Genomic DNA, 13905 nt, shown 5'->3' on the forward strand with positions numbered 1-13905 from the left:
CACATCCCCTGCTCAGTTCTTTTCTTCATAATCCCTTTCTTCACGTCTTTTTCTCTCCGCCTCTTCTCTTCTTCGTCTCTCCACCTCTTCCAAGCCCTCTCTTTCCTCTCTCTCCTCTCTCATTATTATCCATCTCACCTCTTCCTTTTTAGAAGCGTATCACACAGTATGTGATCAAACACAGGAAATCAATGATGGCAGGTCAGAGAGATCTGGGGTGAACCCTGTGAGAGATGTGTCTCCATGCATGACACATCTGGAATCCTCAGAATGCTGGCTCCACACTTGTCATGAGTTCACTCTGATACATTGACTCCACCTACGCAGAGATCCAGACTCCCCTCCAGGCCTGCAGACTCCCTGGGTTCCCCACAGCAAGTCCTCAAGTCTCTAGAGTGCAAGAGATGCCTTTCCTGTGGTGGAAGGAGTCTCAGGGTTCATCCTCTGTCAGGGACAAGGAAGACCACTGTGTAGTTAATGCTGATACAGGTAGGGTTTGCTCTGATGCAGTGCCTGTAGAGCCCAAAGGAAGAAGGCGAAGGCAGTGGGACACCATCCCCACCTCTGCTTCTACCTCATCAGCTTCTGTTTGATCTGTTTCATATCTAACGCATATGCCAGTTGTGAGCCTACCTGCCCCTTTAAGTCCAGGTGAAGTTGCCTTATACCTCACCCCACCCCCAGTCATACAGGCCGAGAAAGTTCAAATCCTTTCAAAGCATTCTGCTATTGACAGCTTCCTGCTGTCTCAACCCCTGTCATCGTCTCCTCTGCCTCCTTGGCAAAGCAACTCACTCAACACATGTTTATGGAGCACCTCTATGTTGGAGGCACCATTCTACATGCTGGAAAGATAGCAAGGAAGAAGACAGTCAAATCCTACCCTCCAGGAGCTTTCACTCCAGTGCGGGGAGTCAGACGAATGGAAAGCTACATTACTGCATGATATATGCTATGAAGAAATAAAAAAAGCAGAGTGAGGCATGAAGAGAGATGGGGATAATGTAGGGAAGAGGCAAGAGAATTAAAATGTTAACCAAGCCACATTCAGGAGACTGCAATGGGCTGATCAGCCCTGCAGCCAGGCCAGGAGGACACCTGCAGAACTAAGGAAGATTTCTGCTGGGATCGCCAGCCACCCATTCCCCACACCTGTGGAAGGGGAAACAGGCAGAACAGAGTCTTTAAGTGGCTATCCTATACAAATAAAATTGTTCACTCCCTATGGCTAAAAGCATGGGGAACCTATGGATTTAAGGCTGGGAACTGCCAACAGGCCTTCAGGCTACAGACTCTTCCCTTTCTCCTTCCTCACTGTGTGTACATATCAAAGGAAATGGGAACTACAGAATGATATATAAACTGAATTCCCTGAACACTCAGAGTTCCTCTCTGTCTCTGAGAGGAGACCACACTGTCTGTGGAGTGTCACGCCTTTTCTAATAAACTTTCCTTTTGACTCTAATTTTGGCTTGTGTGTTGAATTCTTTCTACACACTTCACCGAAAGACCCTCTTCTCTTGGTGCAGGGTTTGGTCTCTCCCTGCCCCAACCTGGGAAAATTTTCCCTGTCCTGCATCTGGGAGGCTGTTGTCTACTGGGAGTTCCTCTGCTCAGATAAACATTTGCAAAGAGACCTGACTAAAGTGATAAAAAGAAATATAGATAATTTGGGTGAAGAGTGGGCCAGGCAGAGCAAACAACAAGCACCAAAGCTCTAAGCAGGAAGTGTGTGGGATGAAGTTAGAAAAAGCAGGGAGGGCAGGGTGGCTGGTGGTGAGTGAGGGAGGCTGGTGGGAGGTGAGGTCTGGGCAGCAGCCAGGGGGCAGATGGTGCGGGGCCTGGGAGGCCATGATCACGTGTTCAGATTCAGAGAGTGAAGGGAGCCATTGAAGGGTTTTGCCTCTTAAAAAGGTAACTTGTTCTGGATTTTGATAACAGGAGAATGGACTCAAGGATGGGAGAGAGTGGAGACGAGAAGCCATAGCAGGAGCAGCGTGGACCCCCCCAATTTCCGTGGGTCCCTCTCTCCTGCCCTCCTGGACTGCGTGAGAGCTATTCCCTCTCTCAAACAAAGAAGCTCTGTCCTCTTCCTAAAGTCTTGGTGCGAATTCGGACCCAGCCCCCACTGAGAATCTGCCCCTTTGCCCTCAACAAGGATTTTTCAAAAAACATTTCCAAATAATGACATGTGTGTTTCCTGTTAAGGAAAAAGTCCTCTACCTCCTCCCTTACACATTGGGCCTCCAGGTGGTTTCATTTGAACAAAGGGTTTTACCACAAGAAAAATTTGAACATTGCTTTTCTCTTCACCCTTCACTGTTCCAATGAGTAGTCTAGCAAGCAGAAGTGACTTGACTAAGTTGCAAAGAGGGTCCCTCCACTCCCTACCCTCTTGTCCCCTACAGTTTGCTCATACTACTCCAGCTGCCTGAAATGCTCTCCTTCTGCCCAGCTGGCATCTTCTACTCTCGAGTCATTCAGCCCAGACCATGACCACCGGCAGCATCCCCCTGCACCCATCACCAAGCTTTCTCTCACAGGCTCCTCAGGGCTTTTCTTTTCCCAAACAGAATTCCTCTTTCCTTTCTCTGGTCTCCAGCTGTGCTTCCTAGGTCACTAGTCCAGTTCTAATTACACTGCACTATAATTTATCAGTTTACAATGGAAGCCTCCTCTACTAAACCCAAGCACATTCTAAGGCAGGAACTCTCTTAACCAACTCTGAATTCCCAGTGCCTGCATCTCACTTGGCACAAAGCAAGTGCCTCATAAATGACTGTCAAATGCCCAGGCTGTAGTGAGACTTCTATTAAATGTTCCTCCTTTGTCTTTTCACACATCTGTGTCTCTCTTCTTGCAGGGTTGCATTTAGGTTTTCTTTAGTTTCTTATTTACGATTCCTCTGGAGAAACTCTGTATTCAGAAGAACGTTGGACATAAAGACAGAATTCCAGGTTGAGGCCCTCCATCCGATACCTCTTAGCTGTGTGAACTTACAGAAGTCACTTCTTTCTTTGGAGCCTATAATATTTCTGCATTTGTAAAACGAGGGGGAAAAGTTTCAAGATCAATCAAAATCCTCAAGGACAGTGTTTTTCAACCTGCAGGTTGAAAAACTTATTTGTGTCCACTTATTTGTGGACCACGAAATTAATTTAACAGCTCAAGACCAGGATACTTTAAAAGAGGAATAGAAAATAACACTTTAGGAATAGAAAAAAATACTTTAAAAGAGGAATAGAAAATAAGAGAGTATTACATGTAACGAGGCTAAATATTGTTTCAGTTAAATACTCTGTGTTTACTGGCTCACAATATAAAATGTTATTTCCTGTTGTGAATCGCAGTTTAAAAACACAAAAACCTTGAAAATAATGAGAACTTTACTACTTTCTAAGAGTAAGTTTCTTTATATACCAACACTCAGTTCAAAACTGTCAGGCTGGGACGTGGTTCCATAGTACAGCAGTTAGCACGTCTGCTTTACACGCAGAAGGTCCTGGGTTCACACCCCAGTGGAGTCCATGGTCTATGGCCATGCCACCCTGAACAAACCCAACGTCTGATCTGGGAAGCTAAGCAGGGTCAGGCCTGGTTAGTACTTGGATGGGAGACCACCTAGGAAGACCAGGTGCTGTAGGCATAAATAATAATAAATAATTAAAATAAATAAATAAAAATAAAAACAAAACTGCCAGGCTGAAAGTGGCCAGGACACCTCTAGGGCAGTAGTTAGAGTGGCTCCAGAGATCCAGACTCTTGGTAGATAAGTGTACATTGTTAATCATTTTTAAAAATTGAGATATAACTAACATCGTATTAGTTTTTGGTATACAACATAATGATTCAATATATATGTACTACACAGTGAGTTAATCATTTCTGAAAGCAGAAACCTATAGTAGTGCATTAAGAACTCACAGACAGAATGTTGTATTGCAAAGAGACGTGGGCTGAAAGCCTGGTTCCAGCCTTTCCTTGCTTCATGACCTACTGACCTTCAGTTTCCTCATCTGTAAACTGGGGGTAATAAGACCAATCAATTTTTGTCAACTCCATAGCACAGACCAGGCACATGGTAGGTACTGAGTAAATGTTTATTCTCTTCTCCCTGAAGGTTCTCACAAAACATAGCCTTTCTTTTTTGGTCTCTCAGATAAGGTTGATCTGGGCAGCCATGATCTTTCTCATCTGCAGTTAGCTTTATTTTATGCTTTAGCTTGAGTTCAGAGCCTAAACATCTTGTCAAACGGAACATAGAGTTGAAAAAGAACTTTATGTCAGTTGGTTTGGATGACTGAAGTTAGTCATTTGAGAACCTGATTTTAATTTCCTTTTTGTGGAAGTATAGTTACATGGTAACTTTTCGTAACCTCCACATTTTTGCTTTCCCTCTCCACATCTCTTACTGAATTGTTTGATCAACAGCAACTCTTCTTTTTTTAACCTTCGTTTACTTGATCTTTCCTTTATCTGTTTTCTTCCTCACAGAGAATAATCACTCTCCAGAACACACGACAGCATATATCCAAAGGACTGACATCCGCTCCCCCCCGCCCCGCCCCGCCATCTGAATTGGTTAGACTCAACCAGATCCAGCGCTCGTATCTGCTGCATGAGCTGCTATCAAAGTGTGAGCGAGCGAGATCATTCCGCCAAGATGCACTCATTCTTGCTTTGTGTCAGGAAGAATTTATCTAAAAATACAAGCTGATTTGGTCTCCGTTATATATATCACACGAGGTTCAGGCATCTGCTCTTGCACACGGCATGCTCAGCCAGCGCATTAAGACAAAGGCAGTGCGGTGTGCTGGCGAAGAGCACAGTTTTAGAATAAGCCTAAATCATATACTGCCAGCATTCCATGCGTATTTCAGTTTTCTTCTTTTCATTCTTAATTGAATATACTGCAGACCAACTAAAACCCAGTACGTTGTCCAACCAAGGCCAGATGACTTTGGCATCCGCAGTACTTCTCAACTTTGCCCCGAGTGCACCAAGGTTATGAAATCTCACATCTTTTCTCTAGTATCATCACTTTTTCATGTCCATTCAATTTATACATGAATAAGGGCAAAATGCTCAACTAAACACCAAACACTAATACACAGGCAAAGAAAGCTTGAATTTAATACAATCAAAAGCATTCACAGAGGGCACTTGGAAATGGAAATGAAGTTTCCTGACCTGAGGGGCTCAGAGCCACCTGAGGGGCAAACCTGAAAGGCACCTCCACAGAGTGCAGTAAGCGAGCACGGATTAGTCAGACAAGAGGAGGGAATGAGGACCCTGTCGGTGGCCAGGGAAGTTGACCTCATATGCCAGGACTGCAGAGTGAAGAGAGAAGCAGGCTGAGGTCCAGCTCCGCCATCTATCTTGGGCAAGTTACTTAAAGTCTCTGAACCTCATTAGTAGAGAAGGGATAAGATCCGCTTCAAAGGGTTATTTTAGAGGATAAAATAAAATAAAAATGTGCTTAGCAAATTGCTAAACACATAGAAGATGCACAATCAATCACCGGCTGGGAGCAGTAGCATAGGAGGAGTAGAGACATTTGGACAAGGCAGGAAGATCAGCAGAGGGCACAAAGTGGCACACATCTTCCTTCACTGCAGAAGGAAAGTATCAGGGCAGATAGGGCTATGGGAACTGGAGGAAGCCACTCCCTAGGCAAGCTGTGAGTAGAGCCAAGCACTGAACACGATGTTTATTTTCTGATTACTTGCTGGGGTGGGGAAAAGAGCAAAAGGAGCCAACTCTTAGAGGCTGAGAATCAACAAGGAAGGGAGCTGGAGCTCCCGCTCTCTTCATGGAGGGAGAAGAAGAGGCTAGCAACTGATGGAGAGAGCTGTTGGAGTTAGGCAGGGCTCTTTGGGGAAGACGTGAAAGGTTTGGAAGAGCAACCGTATGTAGGTGAGGGAGAGAGAGTGGCCCAGATCCACGTTACAGGATGATTGAGGGATCAGGTGGAGTTAGAGACACTAAATGTAGTGAGTTGTGTGATTTTCTCCAACAGGACTTATTAAGCTGGTAATAGAACAAAAGGAAGGTGATTGTATTGGTCCAGGGCAGAAGATTTAGGAGGAAGGGGCGGCAGAAGGACAGGCTGGCAAGTGCTGAAAAGGAAGGGGCTGAAGCAATACACCATAAAGTCAAGGTTATAGAAGAAGTGAAGTGAGGTCAGGGAGAGAGAGTAGTCAGTGATGGACTCCAGGAAGAAGAAGTGTCAATAAGATGGACCAGCAGGTACAATGGGAGAAAAGTGAGGCTCAGAGCCCGGGGCATTAGATGGTCAACGTAGAGCAGTCTTGAATGGTAACCAGATTTAAAGTGGCTCCCTAATGTGAAGGGGCAAATCCTTTATGATCTGTCAAAGATGAGAAGCAATGCTAGATCAAGGTGGAAGGGGACCCAAATGTTGAATGCCTACTGTATGAGGTGCTTTATATAAACTAATATTATCCTCCCAACAGCCTTTCAAGTTGGAGATTTGTGAAAAATGGAAATGCAGACACAAATAGTTTGCCAAGGACAACTCAGACTTAATCCCAGGGCTGACCAGCTCCAAAGCCCATGTGTTTTCCACCTCCCCAGATTTCCCCAAAGAGGTGGCACTTGGGAACTTTCTAATTCATTCTTATCATGTTTCACGGTTCTCAAAGTTGGAATCTCTGACTCTTAGGATCTTGGGCAGCAAGGTAGGTTGCCTTGAGCAGTGATTAAACTCTTCTGAGCTCAGCCCTGTCTTTATTCACCGTTGGCAGGAAGATAGCCCTGGGTGAGGGCTGGAACTCTCAACTGGGCTGGTCCCCACCGCAGAGAGAGCAAATATGAAGGGAAGAGCAACAGGAAGCACCTGCACTCTCTCGTTGAAGCTCTGAATATGTTTCATGTGATTGACCTGCTCAATAAGTCACTCATTCAGCGGGAAGAAGATGTTGGAAATGGTTGGATCTGGGTTCAGATTCGGCTCCAGCACTTGAGTTGTGTGGCTTTGGATGACCTTGAACAACCTTCAGTTGACCCAGAATTAAAGGGTTTTCTGGGACATGGAAATTTCAGTGCTAAAACCAGGATATTCCCAGGCAAAAGGGGACTGTTGGTCACTCTAGACAGGCTACTCAGCCCCTCTAAGCCTCAGTTTCCAAGTATGAAATGTGGCTATCTGCTGCCCACTTCTCTGCTTCTCACCATGCGGGACTGTGCTTTTCAGAGAACACAAGAGCAAGGAGCATGGTTTCATTCTATCTGCTCAGGAGAAGTTTAAAATTGACAGCATACTCCTGCATCTGCTGAAGTTGAACTTCTGAAGTACGAAGCAACTTTTCACCAGTATTCTGCTTGGAGCCCTCTGCTGTTGCTCATGTCGTGGCCCAGACCATGAGTTGTGAGCCTCCCCAATTGATCACCCTCCCCCTGCTGCTTCTTGTTCCCAGGTGAGCGTGGCAAGGTCTAAGCACACCGTGCTCAGCAGGCAGTGTTGAGATGGAGGTTGAGTGTGCACGGATGAAGGCAGCTAGAGACACAAAATCCAGAAGTCCAGTCACGGTAACATTGCATAAGAAGAGTTCTTGAGGCTTTAGCCAGAATGGGTTGTGGAGGCATGGCAGGAGGAAAGCAGACAAAGTCTTCCTGAAGGTTGTTTCTGCTGGTGCCTGCTATTGTTTCTCTTCTTGCCTGAAGTTGGTGCCTCCCCATTTTGCCGAGGAGCCAAGTTCATAGAGATACTCAACAATGTAGAGGGTGAAGGTGTGGGCCCTTTTGTTGCTACAGAAGGGTGAGTTTCAAACGGGAAGTGAGGAGGAGTGAATGAACTCAGTAGATGTAAATTTGGCCACCCACAGTTCCCCAAAAAGTTAAACATGAAGTTATCATGAGACTAAGAAATTCTACTCCTAGGTATATACCAAAGGGAAATTGAAAACATATGTCCACAAAGAAACCTGTTCATGAATGTTCATAGCAGCATTACTCGTGATAGCCAAAAAGGGGAAACAGCTCATAAGTCTATCAACTAATGAATGGACTTAAAAAATGTAGTATATTCATGCACTGGAATATTATTCAGCTATAAAAAAGGAACAAAGTCTATAATATTATATGTCAACTGTAATTGAAAATTTAACATTTAAAAAATTTAAAAATCTCAAAGGATGAAGTACTGATTTATGCAACAGCATGGATGAAATAAAAAAAAGGCCATGTATTAAGTGATTACATTTGCATGAAATGCCCAGAATCAGCAAATCTACAGAGACAGGACGAAGATCGCGGTCGCCAGGGTCTGCAGGGAGGAGGGAATGGGGAGGGACTGCTAATGGGTACGAAGCTTCTTCTGGGGGTAATAAAAGTGTTCTGGAATTAGATCGTGGTTGTGATTGCATAGTCTCATGAATATACTTAAAACCACTGAATTGTACATTTTAAAAGGATGAAATTCATAGCATGTGAATAACAGCTTTATAGATATAATAATAAAATTCGGCCACTCAGTCCTGCTACATGTAGAAAGTACAGCAGTGGAGCGATGTCCTTAGGATCCAGCTGAAGCCCTTGTGGGAGTGCCAGAGGACAGATGTGTCTCCTGGAACCAGGACACAAGTGGGCCCTCTAGTTGGATCTCAGGTGGATAGTAAATCACAGAGGTAGTAAATCTTCCTGATGACCAGTGATGGCTAGACACATTGTGAAGGGCATGAAGCTTAATGTATTATTATTATTATTATTATTTATGCCTACAGCACCTGGTCTTTTAGGTGGTCTCCCATCCAAGTACTAACCAGGCCTGACCCTGCTTAGCTTCTGAGATCAAACATTGGGCTTGTTCAGGGTGGCATGGTCGTAGACTATGGACCGTAGCTCCACTGGGGTGCGAACCTACGACCTTCTGCATGTGAAGCAGATGTGCTTACCGCTACACTATGGAACCATGTCCACTTAATGTTTTCTTGAGAATATCTACTTCCACCAGAATCAGGCTAAGAACTCATGTGCAGTCAGGCCGGTCATACACAGGAGCTGGGAAAAGATGAGGTAGTCCCTTGGGCTCTTCTTTCACTTGGAAACATGTGGGCAACAATGTATCACGGTGTAAGGCCAGATGCCGGCCACTGAAAGCCTCAGTCTGGAATGGACCTCAGTGACTTTCCAAATGGCATCATGGCAGAGAAATGGAACCTGCAACAAGTGGTCATGTGGGCAGGGGGACCCTACACATACTCAGTTCAACTGATTGCTTCCTTGAGATTCAACAGGTCCCATTATCTCCTGGTGGGGCTGGGAGCGTCAGCTGCAATTTATGGCTGCAGAGAACTGTTGGAGTTTAGCAAGAGTGAAGGAGGCACCTGGCGGTCAGTTAGCGGTCCTTTAAGCTGAAAGAGAGCAGAATTCCAGGAGGTAGCTCACCAAACTCTCAAATTTCTGTTCCTTTGAGGATCATATACACTAGACCTGGTATCATTTGGCCCTTCTAATTGGACAGGACAGCCCTGAGCTGTGGCTTCCGGTTTTGCAAACACACGTTTCCTCAGAGTGGCTGCACTGCTGGAAAAGCCTGCTTCTTCCCTGCTCCCCTACCCCCTCAGCCTACCCCCAAATAAACCAGACAATTTTATCCAGGAAGCATTCTAAATCTCTCATACATAAAAAAGGGGCACATCATTAACATATACTGAGCCTAGCAGGAGCTTGGGCCATGTTGGTTGCTAGGGCTCAAGCCCCTGGTCTAGAATTTTCTGGTTGCTTACTCCCCCAAATAAGCCCCACGAGAGCAGGGACCATAGTTCATCGTTGAATCCCTGTACCTGGCACATAGGAGATAATAAATACTGCTTGGTTTTGCGATCTCACTAGTAGCTAAAATGTCCTCAACTTAGCTTAGGGTTGACAATTTACTTTTTAGTCCTTAAGAGGGTTCCATATCTGAAAGTAGCCAGGCTCCCCAGAGCATAATCATAGCTGTGCCCCTGACTGCAGCTCCATTCAGCTCATCCTTAGGGATTCTGACACATCCAGGCAAGCAAGAGCACAAGGACATGCACGCATACGTATGGGAGCACACCCATCTACATATACTCCAATCCACACAGGCTTCTCTTCCTGAAAATTAGGTGTCCAGCCACATTTCCGGCATGACGCATCTGCTAGTCAGCTTGACTTGGCTGCCTTTTTTTTTTTTGAAAGTTCAGGCCAATGCATCTTGATTCGTTTCTGGTAATTTTCCTTGGAATCAAGCCCAGAAGTGGAGTCACTCTAGGAGATCCTGGAGGAATAGATAAGCATCATTATTCTTGAAAGCCTTCCCGGCACACCCTTTCCACCCACCACAGAGAGAACTGCAGCTCTTCGTCTTTGAAGGCTTCCAAAAGGGCTAATGTTTTAGCGGAGCCTTGACAGACTAGTAAAAGTTGGCTAGATAAAAGAGTGTTTCGATCTCAAGGGGAAAGAGACTGTATCCCCAACACCAGTAAAGTGCCACATCACTGCGCTTTTACTGGATGGGTGGATGAATAAACAACGCACGTGAGGAAGGCAGACCGTGAGTTCAGAGAGCTTGAGTTTGTCTGAGTGTGAGGTGGTGACACATGTAGTGAAGTTGAGGCGGGAGCGGTAGGTCTGGAGCCAGATCGGGAAGGGTTTTGTGTGCTAAGCCGAGGAATTTCAACTTGATCTCGTTGGCAGCAGCATGCCCTCGAAAACTTTAAAGCAGGAAGGTGATAGGATCGGAACCGTCTTCTTAAAAGATTAACCTGCAAAAGGCCAGGCTGGGGGAGAAATGAGAGTAAGGGAAACCATATCAGGAGGCTGTCGGGACAGAGAAGGTGAGAATCCGAATAGACAGTGGCTGTGGGGAAGGAGGCGGGGGCAGACACGTGTGCAGGGTATTTTACACACACAGTCACCTAGACCGGCTGGCTGTAAAGGCGAGGAGGAGGAGAGATTCCAGGACACCCTGCACATTTCTAGGTCAGCAAACTGGGAGGTCATGATGCCGTTAGTTCAGATAGACATAAATAGGCTTAGGGGAGGGGATGGCTTTTTTAAAAAAGATTTTTATTACGAAATGTTACACAAATATAGAAAAGCATGCAAAAGAAATGTGCTATGCAGTACAATAATAATAATAACAATGCTGTTTTTTATTTATTAGGTTTGAATTACCTGTGGAGTCTAGTTGGAAATTCTGTTCTAAAACATAGTTAACAGGCCCAGGATTATATAAATGAGGACTGTTTTGGTTGCAAGTCACAGACTATCAGACATAAAGGAAAATGTGTCATAAGGACACAGGAACCTAAGACAGGAATATAGCTGGGCATTGGGAAGGAGCTGAACCAGGGACTCAAACACCGTCAGAAATCGCTCTCTCCAATGCTCCTCTCTGCCGGCCAGCTTCTTCCACTTCTCTGGTTCACATGATGGGAGAGGGACCACTGACAGTTCCTAACTTTTACATCCAACAGATTCAATCACCCGGAGAGTTGTTCAATCTCAGCTCCAAAATTCCAAGGGAAAGAACTATGGAATTAGCCCAGCACACCAGAAGCATCCAACCCAGTAACTCGTGGCTCGGTGAGGGGTGACATTGTACAAATGTGACAACTCTTATTACAACCACTCAGAAAAAACAATTCCTCAAATAGTAGCACTGGTCAAGTAATCTAGCAGATGCCCACTACAGAGCAGAAGCTGTCGGACTCCCCAGAGGATAAAAATGAGAGCGGTGGTTCTCAACCTTGGCTGTGCATTGGAATCATCTCAAAGAAAATCTTAAAGAAGGCTGATTCCTATCCCATTTACTTGGTCTGAGGTGTGGCCTCAGCCTTAGACTTTTTAAAAAGCTGCCCTGGTACTTCAAATGTATAGCCAAGGCTGAGAACTACCTAGTGTAAAGCTTTTCAAACATTCCTGGGCCTACAGATTACCTGGTATCCTGATAAGATACACCTTCTGATTTAGCAGGTCCGGGAGGAGCCTCAGAGTCTGCGTTCTGTGCACCCAGGTGATGTTGACCTTGCTAGTCCTCAGTCCACTCCAGGCAATGAGGTTCTAATGCAACACTGTCCGACAGAACTTTCTGTAGTGGCAGAAATGCTCTGTAGCTGTGCTGTCAAATGCAGTAGCCACTGGCTGCATGTGTCTCCTGAGCACTTGAAATGTAATTAGTGAGAATGAAGAACTGAATATTTTATTTAATTTGAATTAATTGGAAGAATTACATGTGGCTAATGGCTACTGTATAGGACAGAGCAGGCCTGGTGGATCTCAGCTAGGGGGAGGGCATATCTGAATCACCTGTGAGATTTCTTAACTAACTCAATGCTCTTATTGCTGCTGCATTCTTCATCCTCCCCAGTTCAGGTCCTAAAACAGTGTAATAGAATGCGGGGGTGGGGGGGAGGACTAGTAGGGTTAAATAGTGAATGCTGGAGAAGGCCCCCCTGTCCTTACTCACCTGGTGAGAACCACTGATGTAGAGTGTCCCAGTAACCTATTTCTGCATTCCAAACCACTCTAAAACTTAGTGACCTAAAACGGCGATATTTGTTTTTCTCATAAATCCATGTTTTGAGCAGGGCTCAGAGGGGATAGCTCACCTCTCCTCTACTTGGTGTCAGATGAAGTGGCTGAAGGCTGGGGCTGGGGTCATCTGAAGAGTTGCTCATTAAAGGATCCAGTTGTCAACTCTGGCTGGGACTTTAACCAGGGCAGCCACAGGTGACTTGGACTTTCTCACACATGGCGACTGCGTTCCAAGGATATGCCTCAAGTGTGGGATAGAGAGGGCCCAAGCCAGGCAGGAGCTCTACCCTTTTCTTTAACTAGCCTTGGAAGCCATGCAGTCACTTCTGCTCTATTCCATAGGAGTGAGTCACTAAGGCCAGCCTGTATCCAAGAGGCAGGAAAGTAGACTCAGTCTTAGGAGTGTCAAGGAATTTGTGGACATGTTTTAAAACTACCACATAGACTTAGGACCAAAGAGGACCAAGGACAGATCACCGCACACAGCAGCCCACAACCAGCTGCCTGGTCTACAAAGAAAGTTTTCTCTTGCTGGTTTCAGGTGCAGTCAAGCTCATCCCCGATCACCTGGCCCCTGGAGCATCCCCCCCACCCCCCAAGCAAAGACCTGTTTTCTAGAATTTTGACCCAGAGACTTCTCTACTGCACACACTCCTTGGGTAACTTCTTGATTCTTTTATTCAGAAATTCTTGGGTGGTAGAGTGGGAGAAACCTGGGAGTCAGGACACCTGGGCTCTGATCACCACCCCGGAGAGCCTACAAAAAAATAAAAAAGAATGTAGGTTGATTGGGGAATGAGATTATGAAGAATAACTGTCTTTTCTATGTTTCGAGTTTCTATATTATTATTTAAATTTCTTATTATGGTAAAATATACATAACATAAAATTTATCATTTTAATGATTTATAAGTGGCATTAAGTATATTTACATTGTTGTGTAACCATCACCATCATATATCTCCAGAGCTTTTTCATTTTCTCAAACTGAAATTCTACACCCATTAAATAACTCCCCTTTCTCCCCATCCCCAGCCCCTAGCTACCACCATTCTACTTTCCATCTCTACGAGTTTGACTTCTCTAGGGATCTCATGAATGCGGAATCATACAGCATTTGTCCTTTGTGACTGGCTCATTTCGCTTAGGATAATGTCCTAGAGGTTCATCCATGTTGTATGTATCAGAATTTCCTTTCTTTTTAGGACTGAATAATATTCCAGTGTTTGTGTAACATTTTGTTTATCCATTCATCCATTGATTGACATTTGAGTTGTTTCCACTTTTGGCTATTGTGAATAACACTGCTATAAACATTGGTGTGCAAATAACTGTTTGAGTCTCTGCTTTTAGTTCTTTTGTTATATAATTATACTGATA

The 13905-nt window shown here is 45.0% G+C and overlaps 1 long non-coding RNA gene and 1 pseudogene across 1 annotated transcript; both read left to right on the forward strand.

Annotated features, from left to right (window-relative positions):
• Positions 1-3530: 3530 nt before the first annotated feature.
• On the forward strand, positions 3531-3646 carry LOC112481606 (annotated as a pseudogene).
• A 6683-nt stretch (positions 3647-10329) lies between these two features.
• On the forward strand, positions 10330-13134 carry LOC112481577. Its single transcript, XR_003046965.1, has 3 exons — positions 10330-10823; positions 11466-11574; positions 13067-13134. It is a non-coding gene; the product is annotated as an uncharacterized LOC112481577 (long non-coding RNA).
• Positions 13135-13905: the final 771 nt, after the last annotated feature.

Source organism: Pteropus alecto, unplaced genomic scaffold (assembly GCF_000325575.1).
Source record: "Pteropus alecto unplaced genomic scaffold, ASM32557v1 scaffold44, whole genome shotgun sequence".
Taxonomy (NCBI): domain Eukaryota; kingdom Metazoa; phylum Chordata; class Mammalia; order Chiroptera; family Pteropodidae; genus Pteropus; species Pteropus alecto.